At 32.7% G+C, this 19041-nt stretch overlaps 1 protein-coding gene and 1 long non-coding RNA gene across 7 annotated transcripts in view; one reads left to right on the top strand and one right to left on the bottom strand.

Annotated features, from left to right (window-relative positions):
* FSTL5 (follistatin like 5) overlaps positions 1-19041 on the bottom strand; it is a 1137298-nt gene that overhangs the window by 552808 nt on the left and 565449 nt on the right. The window lies entirely within an intron of this gene.
* Positions 3462-19041, top strand: part of LOC125164621 (uncharacterized) — a 21971-nt gene continuing 6391 nt past the window's right edge. The window contains exons 1-2 of the long non-coding RNA XR_007151833.1: positions 3462-3530; positions 17161-17213. This is a non-coding gene — a long non-coding RNA (uncharacterized LOC125164621). The remainder of the gene's footprint in view (positions 3531-17160; positions 17214-19041) is intronic.

Genomic DNA, 19041 nt, shown 5'->3' with positions numbered 1-19041 from the left:
CTTGCTTGCAAGGTGGAGCCCCTCAGGATTCTCCATAATCATGCCAGACACCATTTGGCATTATTTGCTAGTTGCTAGTACTACTACCACTACTGTATGTTAATTTCGGTTTGTTTCACTTTACCCCATTCCCTGATGAATTCCTCCTCCTTCATCCACTCCACCAAGGATGAAAGCAGATTTAGGTCTCTTTTCTCCTAAGAGGGCCTTGTTGCTTCATAGGTTTTACTTCATTAAAGTTTATTTGCATCCTCATTTCCTTAATGGGTTCTTAAAACTACGATTTTGTCAGTTTTCTGTTTTTTTCTTCATTATTAGAGTAAAAGTGATATTCTCTTGAAACATTCTATGTCTTACTTGGAGGCAGAAGTCTGCAAAGTTTGATACTAAGTGTATACTAACTAATCCTGACCTGAAGGCTTATTGTCAAAATTAACTTACCTGTAATATTTAAATTATTTTACCTATTAGATAAATGAAAAACACCAGTGTAAATGAAGTTTAAAAGTCAAATAAAATAATGCATAAAATCCGTAACTTTTGACTAAAGAATCGCATAACACACTTTGCTGCAAAATTATTTGAAATATATTTTGGAATTTTCAATTTATCTATTGTGTATATGAGAATGTTCATATAGTATTATGTCTTTACATGGGAATGCAGTTTTATTTTTAAAATAGAATTACATTTTTTTGGAATAATAGCAGTGGGAAAATAATGACTTTTTATAGCAATGTCCTTATTGGCATAATTCTCAACTCAGTTATATTGATAGAAGAACTTCACGTTTTATAAAAAAGATTTCAATGTATCTATAGCCAACTTCACGGATTCCTTGTTTAGGTGAAGTATGTAACTTTCAAGGTATTATATGTTTACTCATGGAAGGTAATAAAAATATAAGCTGCTTGGTAGAATGTTAAATTGAAAATTAATCTCTGAAAAAAAGAAAACCTTACAGATATATAATGACAAATAACAAAAGGTTTAAAAGTTATACTGGGGAAATAATGGATGTTCCTTTTTAATGTAACACCATCCATCTCACTAGCTTTGATTAGACTTTTAGGTATTGTCGTCTTTTCTCTTTCTTTTTAACAGAAAATACTTTTGACACTTGTCAGACACAATCAATAGTTCTATTTTTGACCTTATTGAAAAATATGTCTCAGGAGAACTAGAGATGGAAAGTGAGAGAGAAGATAAAAATCTGGACACAGGAAAGAAGGGAGGATATAATGTAGTAGTTTTCAAGTGATCTTTACAGAGTGATCTGAGGTCTTTGGAAAACAGTTTAACTCATCATATAATAAGAAGGACAAAAAATTACTTCACAGTGCTTTTAGCCAAAGCCTTGAAAAACATCTGGAACTTCTAGTTAAGTTTTGTTTTGTGCATCAGATAGCAACTTAGAAAGTATAAGAAATAATCTCATTTTTTAATGTAAACATTCTTACACAGTGTAAAAGATGCCACCTGGCTTTGGAAATAAATATGGTTAAGGTCTTAGCTTTAAAAATTAAAGAATTAATTGAATTCATTCATTCATTTCACAAATATGTGAGGGATAACTAGGCACAGTACTAGACTAAGGAATAAAATGGCCACAGTATTAATCAATACCTTTTAATTTTGATTAGACCAGGTAAGTAGAACCTATTAACTGCTTTTGAAAGTATCTTTAGGTAAATTAAATGTACACCTTATCATCATAACGTTAAGAACAACTTTTTATTAAAAAAATAACCATGTACAAAAATATGATGGGTTTATAGAGAGCTAAGCATACATTAAATTATATGACCATTTACTTTTGGCTCAAGGCAAGGTTCCTTATCTTCATGAATACAAGACACAACTCTTAGGAATGATTTAGACATTTATCTGCCTGCAGGCCCTGAAGAAAGATGGCTTATCACAGGATTATTTTACTCCCCTTTCTCCCCTTTAGAATGTATTATCACAGGCAATCTAAGTAGGTCCTTTAGACCATACCTTAAAAATGTGGCTGTTTGCTCTCCCTATTTAGAAGATTTGCACTGTAATCTGTTATATAATGTGTGAGCCTGTGGACTCAATTCAAGTATATATCTTAAAGAATAATGCTACAAGTCCTTCTGTTAACTTTACAATGAACTCATCTAAATTACAGTAAGATTAGAAAATTATAAAATTTAAGTATTCTGAAGCTTTTTTTATTTATAATTTTAAAATTTAACTCTGTATTCAACTGATTTGTGACAAGTTGTGCTTAAGTTATTTGAAAATATAAAATACAGGAAAATTTACCTTTAGGATAAGACATTTATTTTATGCATTTAGACAATATATAACGGACACTGCTAATTTATAAGCTGTATGTGTCCATGTGAATTCAATTCAAAAATTTGTCACATATTTAACAGAACTGATACACTTCTCTAAGTAGGTAATTTTGCCTTGATAGAGTCAAATAACAATCTTTCTATGTGAGTTTAATAAAATTGCACAGTATTAGGTCACCACAAAATTGCCAAACACATCTTTTCAAAAATAGGGTAGAAATAATTTAAATCTAGGAGGAACAAAAACAAAATTGCTTTACTTTTTGTATTTCAAACCCCATAATTATCCCATATATACATTTTTTCCCTAATGATTTTCAACTGTTTTCTATATAAGATATAAAACTTGGTAGATCTGGAAACAGTTTTAAAAAGTATGTTTACAGGGTACCTGGGTGTCTCAGTCGGTTGGGCGGCCGACTTCAGCTCAGGTCATGATCTCACAGCTTGCGAATTCAAGCCCTGCATTGGACTCTGGGCTGACAGCTCAGAGCCTGGATTCTGCTTTGGATTCTGTGTCTCCCTCTCTCTCGGTCCCTTCCCCACTCATGCTCTGTATCTATCTCTCTCTCAAAAATAAACAAACATTAAAAAAAATTTAATAAAAAATAGTAAAATAAAATGTTTCTTTAAATTTGAATTTTGTTTTGTCAAGGAGTCATTTATATCCATTACTTAAATATTAACACAACTGGGGCGCCTGGGTGGTGCAGTCGGTTAAGCGTCCGACTTCAGTCAGGTCACGATCTTGCGGTCCGTGAGTTCGAGCCCCGCGTCAGGCTCCGGGCTGATGGCTCAGAGCCTGGAGCCTGTTTCCGATTCTGTGTCTCCCTCTCTCTCTGCCCCTCCCCCATTCATGCTCTGTCTCTCTCTGTCCCAAAAATAAATAAACGTTGAAAAAAAAATATTAACACAACTAATTTTACAATCGACTATGCAGTATAACTTACTGAGATATTATATGCTAGATGATCCATTGCATATTAATGTTTAGTATTCAATTTGAGTGCTATGTATCAAAGGACAATAAAGTAAAGTGAACATATTACAAGATTCAGCTGTGTTACAGAAAAACATTAGAATAATATTTAAAACATAAAAATGAGCATGTATGAAATGAATTTTCTTTTTTTACACAATTTGAACCACTATGGGCAAAGCTGTGGTACACATGAATAATTGATATCTAACCTTAGATTCTGAGTGGAGTAAAATGAGTAGTCCTATTATTCTTATGTTTTGGGTTTTATTTTATTTGCATTTGTGTTCTTCCTGGCTTTACTGAGATATAGCTGACTTATAACACTATACAAGTTAAAGGTATACAATGTGACTATTCAATATATCTATATATCATGAAATGATGACCATAATGAAGTCAGCTAACATATTTACCACCCCATACAGTTACTGTCTGTATGTGTGTGGTGGGAGAGCTAACACTTGAGATTTACACTCTTAGCAAATTTCAAGTATATAACACAGTATTGTTAAATCTAGTGACCACGCTACATGTTAGATTCCCCAGAACTTATCCATCTATAAATGAAAATCTTTACCCTCTGACAAACATCTTCCCATTTTGCCCCATCCCCCAGGCCCTGGCAACCACCATACTGTTTCTATGAGTTTCACTTTTCTAGACTACATACATAACTGAAATTATACAATACAGTATTTTGTTTGTCATTGGCTGTCTGGCTTATTTAACTTAACATAATTCCCTCAAAGTCCACCCATCTCAGACATGTCAAGAGTTCCTTCCTTTTTTATGGCCAAACACTATTCTTTTGTATATGTACATATATTCTATACTGTGTAATACTATCATATTTTCATTATTCATCAGCTGTCAATGGACACTCAGGTTGTCTCTATATCTTGGCTATTGTGAATAATGATTCAGTGAACATGGGAGTGGATTGCAGATATCTTTTTGAGATAGTAATTTCATTTCATTCACATATATGACCAGAAATAGGATTGCTGGACTATACAGTAGTTCTAATTTTAATTTTTGAGGAACCTCCATACTGTTTTCCATTTGGCTACACCAATTAACATCCTCAGCAACAGTGCACAAGGGGTCCCTTGTCGACACATCCTTGCCAGCACTTATTTCATCTTTTTTTTTTAAGTTTATTTATTTTGAGAGAGAGGGAGAGAAAGCGAGCATAGACAGGGGAGGGGCAGAGAGAGAGGGAGAGAGGGAGAGAGAGAGAAAATCCCAAGCAGGCTCTGCACTGTCAACACGGAGACCTACACAGGGCTCAAACTCACGAACTGTGAGATCATGACCTGAGTCAAAACCAAGAGTCAGATGCTTAACCAACTGAACCACTCAGGTGCCCCTTCATCTTTTGATAACCGTCTAACAATGTGAGGTGATATAAAATTGTGGTTTTGATATGCATTTCCCTGGCAATTAATGATGTTGAACATCTTTTCAAGTTTCTGTTGGCCTTTTGTAGGTTTTCTCATTTGTATGTTTTCTTTAGAAAAAAAAATGTCTATTCAGGTATTTGTACATTTTGTAATTGGATTATTCGCTTATTTTTATTATTGTATTGTATGAGCTCCTTATATATTTTGGATATTATTCTCTTATCAAATATATGGCTTACAAATATTTTCTCCCATTCTGTAAGTTGCCTTTTCCTTGTGTTGATTATTTCTTCTGTTCCCTAGAAGCTTTTCAATTTGATGTCATCCCACTAGTAGAATTTTGTTTTGTTGCTTGTGCTTTTGTTTTCATATCCCAAAATTCTTTGCCAAGACCAACATTGAGCTTTTTCCTTATATTTTTTTTTAGAAATTTTATAGTGTCAGGTCTTACGTTTAAGTTTTAAGCCATTACAAGTTAATTTTTGTGAGCATTGTAAGATAGGGGTTCAATTTACTTCTTTTGCATGTGAATATCAGTTTTTCCCCATATCATTTATTAAAGAAACTACCCTTCCCCGACAGAGTATTTTTGACTCCCTTGTCAAATATTAGTTGACCATATACATGTGGGTTTATTTCTGGGCTATTGATTCTGTTCTATTGGTATATGTATCTGCTTTTATTCTGGTACCACGTTGTTTTGATTGCTATATATTTGTAGGTTGAAATAAGGCACAAATAAATAAAAATATATCCATGTTCACATTTTAAAATAATAAATATTGTTAAAATTTCTATACCCAAAGTAATCTATAGATTCAATGCTATCCTTATCAAAATTCCAATGGCATTTTTCACAGAAATGAATTATTCCTAATTTAGTTAATTTGAATAAATAGATTTTTTTAATGAGATAAAGTCAGTTATATATTAAGAACCATAATACATATAAAATTATTAAAATATTTTAAAAGGCTATCTCAAAATTTTCAAAATATTCATAGACCAAATTCCTTTAGTTTCTTGCCATGTAGAATTAGCACAGATACTTTTATAAACTACTTAGAAATTAGTGCCTATAAATTTGGCTATTATTCTATAGATCTCTTCAAGCCATATATTATATATTGGAGTCTACATGTAAAATATCCCTGTTTGCATGTGCCCCTATGTGTGTAAAATGTATCAGTGTGTCCATCTCTATCTATCTATCCATTCATCTATCCATCATCACGGTAGGCCTGGGTTTTATATTCCTGTAAGGCAACTCCATCCTTCCTTTGTTACTTCTTTTTTCACTGTTTTTATTCACGTATACCAAGCACGTTACATATTTCTCCCAGAGCTGAAATCAATAAACTATCATTGAAAATATGTCTATCAGGGGCGCCTGGGTGGCGCAGTCGGTTAAGCGTCCGACTTTAGCCAGGTCACGATCTCGCGGTCCGTGAGTTCGACCGCGAACTCTGGGCTGATGGCTCTGGGCTCTGGGCTGATGGCTCAGAGCCTGGAGCCTGTTTCCGATTTTGTGTCTCCCTCTCTCTCTGCCCCTCCCCCGTTCATGCTCTGTCTCTCTCTGTCCCAAAAATAAATAAACGTTGAAAAAAAAATTAAAAAAAAAAAAGAAAATATGTCTATCATTGAAAATATGTCAAAGGGAACCTGACTATCACAGTTGGTAGAGCATGTGACTCTTGATCTCAGGGTCATGAGTTCAAGTCACATGTTGGGTGGGGAGCCTACTTAAAAATATATGTATGTCTATTGGTCCATCACTTAAAATATGTCTCAATAAATGTCAGAGGCAAATTAAGAATAAAATATATAATAAAATAGGACACGAAAAGACTACAGTTAGATAATGTGGAATTTAGGACCAGATAGCAAATGGGAAAAGAGACAAAATTTCATGATGATAAAAGTTTTAATATGCAATGAAAACATAATGATAATACATATTAAAACACAGAAAAACAAAAATAATAAAATACATGAGGAAAATTTACTGAGAAATGCAAGCATTAAAAAAAAGTATACCTCCCAATTTAAATTCTCTTCTGGATATTTTATGCCACATTGATATAAAAATATTTTACTTGAGTATTTCGGTTTTAATTTATGAGTCAAATAATAAAATGTATAATTTTCCACAGACAATATTTATTTCTGGGAGAGAGAGAAAGAGTGAGAGACACTATGTCCCATGAAAAGAAAGAAAGTTCTTATATGTGTAAGGAACAGCTACAAAAATTACCTTAATACACACACACGTACACACACACACACACACATGCACACACTTTAATTAGTTACAGAAGGCAGAATTCCTCCATATCACATTATTGGACCTCAAGACAATTAAAAGATAAATAAATTATAATAATATAAATAACCCTCAGGTAGATACTTTAAACAAATCCGAAAACATCTATTCTAAATAAATCTCACATTAAAAAATAAAAATAAAACTTAGAACTTAAAAGAAATCAGTGCAAGGCAATAACATTTTATGGCAATACTCAGAGGATGTAGAAATCCCACAGAAAGGGAAATATTTAAACTTATTTTCTTTAATATTAAGTAAAAATCATGAAATAAATTAACCTAAGTATCTCATATAGCAAATAAAAACTGAGCAACAAAATACATCAAAGGAGAATGTCCAGAAAATATACAGCTAGCAAACGACACAAGACTAGCAGCCTAGCTAAGGAGTGACCTCTTCTGCAGCAAACAGAACCTGCATTTGGAGTGTGTTGAGTCCGGCTTAGTATATTCACCATCCGGAACCCTTGCAGCTGGAGTGATCATGTGACATGGTTTTGATTAATAACAAGTGGGCGATATATAAGAGGATTAAAAATTTTTACCAATGACACAGACCTGTTACTTCTTTTTTTAAATTTTTTAAATGTTTATTTATTTTTGACAGAGCGCGCGCGAGCATGAACGGTGGAGGGGCAGAGAGAGAGGCAGACCAAATGCAAGCAGGCTCCAGGCTCTGCGCTATCAGCACTGAGTCTGACACCGGGTTTGAACTCACCCACCATGAGATCATGACCTGAGCCAAAGTCGGAAGCTGAACGACTGAGCCACCCAGGCGCCCCTTAATTTTTCTTCATCATTGAAACACAGAGAGATGCCTGGAGGGGCAGAAGCCTTGAAACTGGAAAAATGAGAATTACATTCACAGAAACAAAGAAAAAATTTATGGGAGATTGGTGTCGGAGTGAAACTATTGTACCAGCTACCTATTTTGTTATTACAAATGAAACCTCTTATTCACTTAAGTCTATATAAAGATTTAGTTTGCAAATGGCCAAATGAACAAAGAACTGAGGAAGGAATGAATAGTGAAATATAAATAAATGAATTTCAAGAGTAAATAGAATACCAAAACATCTAGTTCTTTCAAAATGTAAGTATGTAGGTTGTTTATTTAAAAATGAGGATAAAAATGAAATATAGACAAAATATGTGAAAATTGATAAATGACACACAAAATGACTTTATATCTACTCTAAGATAATACAAAAAATAATAATTAGGAATGCATGAAAGTCTTTACAACTCTCCAAAATTATAAAGGAGGACACTGACTTATTTTATCAAATAAAATTTGGATATTTCTGTATTTCAAAAAATAGGAAAAGAGAAAAATATTTACAACTCATAAAACAGAAAGGACTAGTGTCTATAATATATAAGCCAGTCCCACAAATAATAACGCATAATTTAATAAAAAATTATGCTGCCAAATAAGGCATAGAATAGGAATCATAAGTTAATGTGAAAAATGCTGACACTTTCTAATAAAGGTACACAAAACAATGCAAACTGATGTTTTACCCATAAGATTGACGAAAATTAAATAAAAATTATGTTTATTTCCTTCTGAGAGAGAGAGAGAGAGAGAGAGAATGAGTGCAAGAGGGGCAAACAGAGAGGGAGTCACAGAAGCAGAAGCAGGCTCCAGGCTCTGAGCTGTCAGCACAGAGCTTTACACCAGGCTCGAACTCATCAACTGTGAGATCATGACCTGAGCCAAAGTCAGACACTCAACCCACAAAGCCACCCAGGCACCCCACGATTGACAAAAATTGTAGAACATGTTAACACTAAATGTATTTACACTGGCATGTCTCAAATAATTATACATTTAAGTTGGTATTATTTATTAGAGTGATGTGGTACTACTTAGTAAAATTTTAAATACATAATGTCTATAAGCAATGTGTTTAATCTGTTGACAGAAAAAAAAAATAGCTCAGCATTACCAGCAGAAGCACTAAGGAATTTGTTATAAAATTATTTGAGAAAAAGGCTGGCTATATAAAATATGTAATTTAACAAAAATTAACAAAATTAAGTTAGATTTTTATGAACTGATTTGAAAAGATACAAAGATTCCCTGGCTTATAAAAACAATATTTATTAAAAAAAAAAAAACTCTGAAAATACACAGTTGGGATGAATGGTGGATAGAGTGTTGCTGTTTTGCTGTTGTTATTGTCTTCAGGCTTTACTTCTGTGACCAAATATAATTTATAAAATGTGTATAAATGCATATCACCTAGCACCATACTTTTGCATTAATGTAAACTAAATGGCAGACATTTGCACAAACATACACTTCTTCCATTTTATATTGTGGTATGGTACTTCCCCTCATGTCCAGGCCTCATAACAAGTGGGTAATATGTTTTGCTCCTCTTATTCATGTGACTTTCTTTAGCCAAAAGAATTTTAGAAATCAAGATACAAGCAGAGACTTGTAAAAATCTTGTTCTCTTGTTTCTCTTACTTCTTAATGAATGAAAACATGCTTAGAATAGCAACTGAAGGGATGAAAGAGACATGTGGGGAGAGCAAAGGCCTACAGCAGCCAAACAGAGTAATTCCTACTACATGAAATAGCATATTTAAGACAACCATTTTATGAAATCCTCAGAAGTTGATTTTTTAACAGCTATCAGGTATAACTGATGTACATTTAACTATATATATTTAAAGTATGTAATCTTAATTTTCTGTAAACATTTATAAATTGAATAATTACAGCTCAAGGTGTAATTTTTGACTTACACACACTTATGTTTATTTTTCTAGCCTTTAGAGATTGTTGAGTTTCATAGATTTGCTGGTTTATAATTTTTTATCAAATTTGAAAAAATAATTTTCTGGGCTCCAGTTACACATAGCATTTCTAAGATTTCAGTTCTATATATGTTAGGCTGCTTGAAGTTGCCCCACAAATCAATGATGCTCTTAATATTTAAAAAAAAATTAACATTTATTCCTTTTTGAAAGACAGAGAGAAACAGAGTACGAATGGGGAAGGGGCAGAGAGAGAGGGAGATACAGAATTCGAAGCAGGCTCCAGGGTCCAAGCTGTCAGCACGGAGCCCACTGTGGGGCTCTAACTCATAGACCGCAAAATCATGATCTGAGCCGAAGTCGGCCGCCCAACCAACTGAGCCACCCAGGCATCCCAATATTTTTAAATCATATTTCTATTTCTGTTATATTTTGGATAATTTTTATGAATCTGTACTTGATACTTAATGTCAGCAGTCTCTTCCTCTGCAGTGTCCAATTTTCTGTCAATCCACCCATTGTTTTTTTTCATATCAGGCATTGTGGTTCTCAACTTTAGAAGTTTAATTTGGGTCTTAGTTACATCTTCCAAATTTCTAATTAACACATTAAATCTCTAGTCTCTTGATTTTATGGAATATAGTTATAGTATCTCTTTTAATGTTCTTATCTACTAATTTTATCATCTCTGTCATGGACTGATTTAAATTGATTGGTATTTCTTCTCATTGTGTGTTATACTTCCCAATTTTTCACATGTCTGGTGAATTTTGATTGGATAGAAGGTGTTGTGAATTCTACCCAAGGTACTTGATATTTTGTATTCCTGTAAGTACTACTGAGCTTTCTTCTGGGATGGAATTAAGCTACTTGGAAAAAGTTTGATCCTTTTGCAATGTGCTTTAAGCTTTGTTAACTAGGATTAGAACAGTGGTTAACGTAGTGCTAAATTTGCCTCATTCCTCAAACAAGACCCTTTTGACTACTCTCCCTAATGTTTTACTTCTTGAATTATGAAATACTCTACTTTGGATTATGGGCAAAAGAACTATTCATAGTTCTATGTGAGCTCTAGAGATTGATCCCTCTAATTATTCCTCAGATCATTTTCTCATGTTTCTGCTCTTCAGAACTCAGCTGAAGCCTCAAGGAAGTATTTCTTCAGATGTCCAGATGTCCAAATTTTTTTTTCTCTGTGCAATTTTCTCTTTTCCAGTACTTTGCCTTTTGAACTCTAGCTTTACTAGCCTCTCCAGACTCCAGCTCTGTCTCCTTAATTTATGGAAACTCCTGGGCCCATTCTAACATCCCTGTCACCAGGTCACATGGTATGGAAATCTCCCAGCCCATGACCTGGGGGAAGCATTGTTCTCACATTGTTGTTTACTGGTCTCTCAGACATCACTGTCTTTTGTTCCCTGATGACCAAGATCTTAAAAAAATGTTTCATATTATTCCTCCTGATTTTCTACTTGTTTCAAGGAGGAGGCTGAACCCTCTTCCTGGTCCTTCAACTTGGCCGGAAACACATATTTTGCAATGGAGTTTGAACTTTTACTCTTATATAACCATTATTTTATTTAAGGTGACTATATATTATATTAGGGTCACAAAAGACTGATATAACCTTTTTTTTTAAATTTTTTTTTCAACGTTTATTTATTTCTGGGACAGAGAGAGACAGAGCATGAACGGGGGAGGGTCAGAGAGAGAGGGAGACACAGAATCGGAAACAGGCTCCAGGCTCTGAGCCATCAGCCCAGAGCCCGACGCGGGGCTCGAACTCACGGACCGCGAGATCGTGACCTGGCTGAAGTCGGACGCTTAACCGACTGCGCCACCCAGGCGCCCCTGATATAACTTTTAAAGAAATATGCCAATTTCAATGATTCTAAGATGAACATTTGCCTACATAGATGCAATGATTCAATTTACAGACTTTATTTTTAAGTTTTGTAGTACCCAAATAAAGTCTTACAATAAATAGACTTCTACATTCAGTGTGATATATTACTTCAGAAGTTATAAACTGACTTAGGTAAATAGTTTTTAACTATTTAGTGAATTATGACTACGTTATCATGTTAAAAATACGTAGACCCTTTTATTACAGTTCTAATACCAATTGATTGAAAAAATGGTAACAATGGCAAAAAGTTCAGTCAAGCTTTTAAATTAATATATTTTAGTAATGTCAACAATTTCTAACTTCATTAACAAAAAGTAGCATATATGTGTGAGAAATCATCTATTTAGATTAGAAATGTTTCTTGGTATACAAATGGTTTTAGAGATTTTTTTCAATAATATTTCACCCTTCAGAGTTCTGTGCCTTACAATTTCTTGGGTGAGAATTGGCTTTCTGAGAAAGCTAATTCAGAGGTGTGATGGTGAATTGGCCTTTAACACAAACAGTAATTCACTAAGTGGTGTCCTGGTTGCCTAGAAGAATGAACAATGTTTTAAATTTATATCCAGGGAGCAGTTTACACAGAGGAGAACTTCTGGCTTCTTGCATGCTCAGCATGACAAAGCTAGCATTTCAGAGTATTCCCAAACTCCAAACTAAAATCACATTGAAATTTCAAATAGCCAAAGAAAGCAGATATACATTTATTATCCACGATGTAGTTAAACAAAAATAAGTTTCAGCACTTGAATGTTCAGTTAGCTTATTTGCTTTTCCAATATTTAGTCCTATGCTAAAATATAAACAGGCAGATTGAGATATATGAAATTTTAATATACTCGGAATATTATGAATATACTATGAATATACAATGAAATCTGTATAGAAATTATATATATATATGTATTAAATTATCTATACTTATTGTTTCTTATTGAATCATTATTATTTCTTAAATTATTTTTTATTAAATAATTTATTAAATAATATTATTTATTATTAAATAATGATTTGCTTAAAAATAATAATTATTAAAAATGAATATAAATACTTATTATTCAATAATTATTTATATGTTACATATATTAATATTTTATTGAAATATTTACATATATATTTCAGGACGGAAATGAAACTGTTGCTAAACTATCTGCTTTACAGGGCGCCTGGGTGGCTCAGTCAGTTAAGTGTTGGACTCTTGATTTCAACTCAGGTCAAGATCTCACGGTTCCTGGGATGGAGCCCCTTGTTGGGCTCAGCACAGAGACTGCTTGGGATACATTCTCTCCCTCCCTCTTTCTGTCCCTCTCCTGCTCACACACTGTCTCTTTCTCCCTCAAAATAAATAAATAAATAAACATTTAAGTATCTGCTTTCCACCAAATGCAAGCCTGATATGGTATTAAAATAGTAAGAAATTTTGAGAAGATAATTAAAGCAAAAATAATTTTTAAAAATTCTGATATGGGGGTGCCTAGGTGGCTTGGTCAGTTAAGCGTCTGACTTCGACTCAGGTCATGATCTCACCACCCGTGAGTTCGAGCCCCGTGTCGGGCTCTGTGCTGACCGCTCAGAGCCTGCAGCCTGTTTCAGATTCTGTGTGTCCCTCTCTCTCTGCCCCTCCCCTGTTCATGCTCTATCTCTCTCTGTCTCAAAAATAAATAAACGTCGAAAAAAAAAATTAAAAAAAAATTCTGATATGAATGGGAAAACTATGTTAACAACTCAAAGTTGTAAAGATTCATGAACTATGATGAAAATAATCAGGAAATGCAGTGAATTCATTTGTAAATGAACATGAAAACTTTTAAATTTAAATTATTGCTCTACATGTGTATCTCATTAAATATAACTACTTGGTGAAACTTTCTTATATATACTCTTGCCTATATGGATTATATGTTTATAACTAGCTGTATTTTGCTCTTTACTTTCAAAAGGAATGAAAACTTGAAGAAATAACTTTGGTTGTAATAGATCTTAAAATTTGAAATGATACCTTGCATAGCTACTAGCTTAACTGGTCTCTTTGGTCCCAAAGATATAATAAGCAAATAAATGTTATATTCACCATTTCACCCTGGAAGGAAACATACATGAATATTTTATAAATATAAAGTTTGAATTCTGAATCACATCTTCTCTTTATTTAATAAGCATCATTTCTTATTAAATTGAAAATTTTAAACCTTGAGAACTTTCATTCCATCTCCAAAACAATTATCAAAGCTTTGTCCATAAAACAGAACAACATCAATGTCTCCAAAGTTGATAATTTGGTGATATTAACTTCTTTTTACATATTGTAGAATTCAATTAGTACCTGAGTATTAATTTTTAAAAGTTCTTCTTACCAAAATTCATATCATTTTTAAACTTCATAAAAAAAAACACACTGGAAAACAAAACAAAACAAAAAAACCCACACTGTAATTATAAAATTTTTCAATTAGACAAATTGGGTCAGGTGGGTCCCAATTGAATGCATTTATGTATTTTTAAATAAATTAATTCTCTACTAACTAGTCGGACATATATTTTACTTATGCTAAATATAGTAATAGGTGTTGATATTATATGTTAATATGACATAAAATTTATATTTATTTCAATAGAATCTTTTTATTTATAAAAATTGAGTCACAGACACTCACAGAATAAGTCAAATATGAATAAAGTCAAATGAAGTATTTAAGTATTTGTGTACCCTACTCTCAAATTTAAAATATTTGTACCATATTAGAATATTAAGACAGTTACAGAACAAAATTTGAGTATTTACATAAACATTCCTAAGTAGATTCTAAGTTACCTAATACAGTCCCACTTGCTCTTTTAAATATTTTGTCTAAGAACCTAACATTATTCTCAGTGTGCAATTATTGTGATATGAATTAGAAAATCTTTTCTGCTTCCTACTTTAGCCAACACTGTTCCTTTTTTGAGATCTAATAATTCTCTTTTCCTCTATTGTAACCCCTCAACACTCTAATTGGTACCTTCCTATGAAGTGAGAGGAATAATTGCCCATACTGCTCGTTTGAAAATGGAATTAGAAGCACTGTATGATAGCATCTTTTATTATTACCTTTACTGTTGATTATCCATCTTTTAATTTTCATAACTTGATGCCCTATCTTTTAAGTTCCTCTAGGGCAGGCAGTATGAATTAAAAATAATTTTGTCATTGATACAGCTTATTAACTGAGACCTTAATACTCTTTAAACCACTATTTAGATAATCACTAACTGCAATTTCAGGCATGTCCATAGAACTAAAAAACTGTTATTTCTCAAGGCACTTGAAGGACTATCATTTAAACACATTCATTTTCTAATTGTGGAAAATTGATGTAAAAATTTTATATTCTAGACATGTGATTTAGAGATCAGAATCCATTTTTCCTTTCTCTCAAGTAGCCCCTTATTATTACAATAATGGATAAAAGTTGCCATTCTTCTAAAAGCTGAATCTTACCAACAAGAGTAACATGCATTTTCATAGGTGTATGTATGCAATTAACAAGTACTTCTTGGTTATTAATACCAAAAACTATTTGAAAAGCTATCTGTATATAGTGTATCAAAATGTTGCTATCAAAGAATGTTTAGAACCCCATTAAGGATTATTTTAATTTATAAAGATATTTCAAGAAAGGAAATAAAAGTGTGTGTGTGTGTGTATGTGTGTGTGTATACGTATGTATATGTGTGTTGATGTATACTGCACTTTGAGAGGTAAGTATTGTTATGAAAGAAAAAGCATAGGTTTGGGGATTAAACTAAGTTTGAATTCCAGCTATGCCACTTGCTAGCTGCATTTTGTTTAGCCCAATTTACTACCAATAGAGAGGAAATATAATAACTCACAGAATTGCTGTAAGTTTAAACAAAATCATTTAAGTAAAGGATTATGCAGAACATGTGAATATAGTAGATGATAATTACTGGTTTTTCCTTGCACTTTCTTGTAAATTAATTCAAAATAACTGTAAAATAGTAAAATAGGAAGTCTCTCTTTGTTCTATCAAGTTCATAGAGTCACCTTCAAGATCACAAAAATGTTCTTTGTTAAAAAGATATTTTTTCAGAAATCTTTCATATATTGCATACAGTTACAAGAAGGGCCTTTTTAAGAAGCTGAATTTGAATTTTTTTTTAAATATAAATCAAAACAGAGCATTCACACCAAGTTTCCTCATTTGCAGGTTTATTTATTATGCATAATTCTCACTGTAGCTGAAATACAACAGTAACCTTGGCTCTTCCTTAGATAACTTAATTATGGTCTCATACATTTCCACCTTTAAAAGAGTAAAACGTTATATTGCAGAAACATGAATTAGGATCTATACTTGAAAACTCATATAAAGAAAATCATAATCTAAAATATGGTATTCTTTAAAATGTATGCTTCTATGAACCTTCCATTTCTAATGACTGACCTTTTGCAAGAGGTTGATGCAATTCAATAAAAAGAGTTCCTCAAATTAATTTTTTCACAAAAGTTTGCCTATTGTTGATTTCAACACAAAATGTAAACTTAATATTATAACCAATTAATGGCCTCACCTATGTATTAATATGACACTATACTACACTGTACAAATTCAAGGCATTTCCCCCCTGCTTACTCTGGACACATGGCTAACTGTAAAATATATGGAAAAGTGATTTAAATAATTTCTGAAATCACTAAGACACTTTGGAAATTGGTTGTAATAGTAATCTTATGAGATCCTTGCACATAATAATATATCTCCATGAACTCTGAATTATGTATAGTTTTTTTATTATTATTACTGAGACAAAAGATTTCAGGAAGTTAACTTTTAAATAATATCCTTTTTTCCCCCTCTAGTTGTATTTAAACTTTATGAATGTTAAATACTAACTTTTCACACTTGCAATGATTTTAGTCCCTATTCAATTCTATGTGACCCTGAAATATGATAGATATCAAATAAAGACATTGCATTGAAGGTGGCTTTTATTATAATTTGAAGAATATATCTGAGAGTATGTTCTCGATTGGCAATGATTTCGACTGCAGTGGAAAATTTCAAGTCAGATTTCACCTCTAGCAGAAAATGATATCTTCACACTTCAGCTCACTGATTTTGGTTTTGAATTATTTAATTAACAATCAATTTATCAAATTCTTTATTAGATTCAAAAGACCTTTGCAGTAGCTCTTTAAACACTTTTCAGGTTACATGTAGATTGTTACGGTTTTCCTCTCAAAACCACATAGTGAAATGAAGCTACATTATGTTGAATAAAAAGACTACAGAGTTTTAGCTGAAATTCCAGGAATTAGCTATTTATTATTTACATCAAGAAATCTCAGGCTCTTGCATGTGGTAAAGTGAGAGATTTAATAATATCGAAGGTTAACTGTTTTAAAGACCCCCTGTGGTTTTTCTTTTTCTGTTACCATAGGAAATCATCTGCCAGATTTGTGGTCAGTTTACTGTACTCTTCTATGAAAACAAGTAATATTTAATTTATAATGTTTGCTTCATTTTTAGTCCATAAATATTAATAACTTCCTGTATTTGCCTTCTAGGACACAGCATGATAGTAATAGAAATTTGTGAAACATGAGATTTAGCTTCTAGTTATAAGAGTTACATTTGGAATAAAACATTCCTAATTTTATATCACATATGGTCACTACTTTCCAGAATTTTTTTCCTGAGCTCCTAGAAAAGTATAATAATTTCTCTGTAACAAATAAGACCATCCTTAATTGTTGGTTCATCACTGCATTGTTTTATTTTATTCTAGAGCAGGATAATGCCTATCTAATTTTAAGAAAGCATCCAGAGTTGATGTAAAACTATTAAGGTATCCCTTAAAGCATTATTAAATCTAAAGGATAACTGATTATTAGGAAGTATACATTAATTATTTTGAATATTTTTCCTAAAACACATGTTTATTCATGGGTTGTTGAGTTTTTTATTATACCTTAATCGTTAATATTTCTAATGGGCCCATTACCTTTGTTAGTTGACCTTAACTTCCATTCGATACCTACGGTCCCTTATACAACTATATCCAGAATCTTAAGCATGTGACCACCCTCTAAATAGTTTAAGTGTCACAAATTTATAGGACTAAAGACTAGGTCTACCCTAATACGTTTTAGGGATTTAGATCTTGTAGCAATCTCATTTGAGCACGAGAGAGGATCGAAGAGTGTTGATAATTTCACCTTGGAATGGTAACTAGATTTTTCATCTGAACTAGAGAGTGAAACTAATATTACTTGGTATCTTTCACCTTTTACTTTTTATGCAACTAATTATTCATTTAATTTGTGTGTGGGAGAGGGAGAGAGAGAGCTGGAGTGAGAGAGTGAGAAAGAGAACACACTAGAAAGCAAACTGAGTGGGTAGCTCACAGTCTGTATAAGACCAGACAGGATTTGTCTTGAGATACGCATTTGCTATGCCCAATAGAAATAAATTTGGGAAGAATGTGACCTATGTATCTACTGAGGAGGCCATTATTGTTTATTCTTTTTTTGAAAAACTGACATGATTGGAACAATTTTAACATACAGCCTGAGCCACTGCAGAAAAACTGCCATACCTTTTTTTTTTTTTTCTTTTTGGAACCGGGCCAAAATCTTTGGAGAGGGCAAAACTATAAACAGTTATAAACAATTTCTTGAAAACTCAACAGGAGAATGGACATCCTGTTCATAAGACCGATGGTTTGGGATTTTCTGAAGTAGGAATCAGTAGTGAATCAATGTATAACCCAGAATAGTTTAGCTAGTTAACATCCATAGCAAACTTTGTTTTCTTTAACTTGTTTAATTATTCCCTCTTCTACTTCTTCATTAAAACTCCTTGCTTTCACCCTGCATGTGGGACACACAGAATCTGTGCTCCCCAAATTGCAATTCCTTGCTAGCAAGTGAATGATCATTTGCCTATCATTGTGGCTTTTTATTTTCAGTTTAACAATTTCTTCCTGCTCTTCTTATAAAGGATATTTAAATAAGTCAGGGAGCAATAATTCACACTTTGCTTAATACTGAATACAGCATTTTTCAGGCACTTGCTTTACAGCACAGAGTGGAGGGATTTAAGGGATGAAAAATTATAGGGATTGCCATTTTCTACTGGTAAATATATTTAGATATCCAACTTAGATGCCTTGGAAATAATGTTTCTCTTTTCACCAATTATCAGTAGAATATGGGTAGTCTGTCACAGTTTAGAAAGTTCCTACATACTTAGTTTATTAATTTAGGGACTGTTGAATAGCCCGGTTAAATAAATGTTATGTAAAACACCTGGGACTTAG

This window comes from Prionailurus viverrinus, chromosome B1 (genome assembly GCF_022837055.1).
Source record: "Prionailurus viverrinus isolate Anna chromosome B1, UM_Priviv_1.0, whole genome shotgun sequence".
Lineage (NCBI taxonomy): Eukaryota > Metazoa > Chordata > Mammalia > Carnivora > Felidae > Prionailurus > Prionailurus viverrinus.
This window is presented reverse-complemented; position numbering and strand designations above follow the sequence as displayed.